Source organism: Carlito syrichta, unplaced genomic scaffold (genome assembly GCF_000164805.1).
Source record: "Carlito syrichta isolate Samal-C Ts95f unplaced genomic scaffold, Tarsius_syrichta-2.0.1 Scaffold84643, whole genome shotgun sequence".
NCBI lineage: Eukaryota > Metazoa > Chordata > Mammalia > Primates > Tarsiidae > Carlito > Carlito syrichta.
Genome location: NW_007028739.1, coordinates 39,181 through 40,261, shown reverse-complemented (window position 1 = coordinate 40,261; position 1,081 = coordinate 39,181).

The following is a 1,081-nucleotide window of genomic DNA, read 5'->3' as shown; positions in this document are numbered from 1 at the left end:
ACTCCAGCTCACAATAGGCCCACACCAGCTGGGCTCACACCGGCTGACACTGGCTGACACTGGGCTCACACGAGTTCACACCGGGCTCACACCAGTTCACACCAGACTCATACAAGACTCACACTGGCTCACACTGGGCTCACATCAGCTCACAGCGGGCTCATACCAGCTGGGCTCACACCGGCTTACATTGTGCTGACGCCAGCTGGGCTCACACCAGCTCACACACACTGACCTCCCGCTGATCCCTTCAGACTTCGGGTGTGAACGGTGATCCTCCTGGTGCCCTTCTCGTCGCCAGCCTGGACCTTTAGTGAGTTGCTTCTCATGAATTGAACAGTGCCTCGTCTCACACGGGCCGGGACCTCCCCAGCCCTCCCTGCACGGGGGGCTCCTGGGGTCAACAGCCCAGCCCCTGCACACCCACACCCTCATCCTCCCAACAGCCCCACGAAGTCAGTGCTGACATGGCCACTGGGTGCTGGGGCCAAAGCCAGGGTCCTTCTGGCCCCGGGTCCTGACTGTGCCCCACCATCCACTCTGAAGCAGGACCTGCCTGGACCAGTCCCCCTGGACTCCCGGGTTTGGCGAGTGACCGACCCCCCTGGAGCGGCAGTTCTGGGACAGAGCAGGGAGACCTGGAGAGGGGTGGGTGGCCAGAAGGGGGGCCGGGAGCCACGTCGCGTGCTCTTTGGTCTTGGCTTCCTGGCTCGCTTGTCACGGACCGCATGGGTGACCAAAAAGACGCGGGAGTTCGGGCTTAAACAGCCCCGTGGATGGGGGGACATTCTGCAGTGGGAACACAGGACAGGGAGCAGACCAGGCGCCTTGGGGCGCGGCCCTGGAAGTGGGGCCAGTGCTTACCCGGTTCCTGTTTATCTCCCCAGTGTCTCCCTTGCCTCCCTGAGGGCCTTGGGGGACAAAGTCAGTGTGGTATTGAATGAATGAACGGATGAACGAATGAACAAATGGGGGTATGGAGGGATGGCTGGATGAGGGCAGAGGCTGCTGGGCACAGAGCAGGCAAGGACAGGCAAGAAGACAGACTGTGAGGTCAGGGCATGGAGGGGAAAACCGTGAA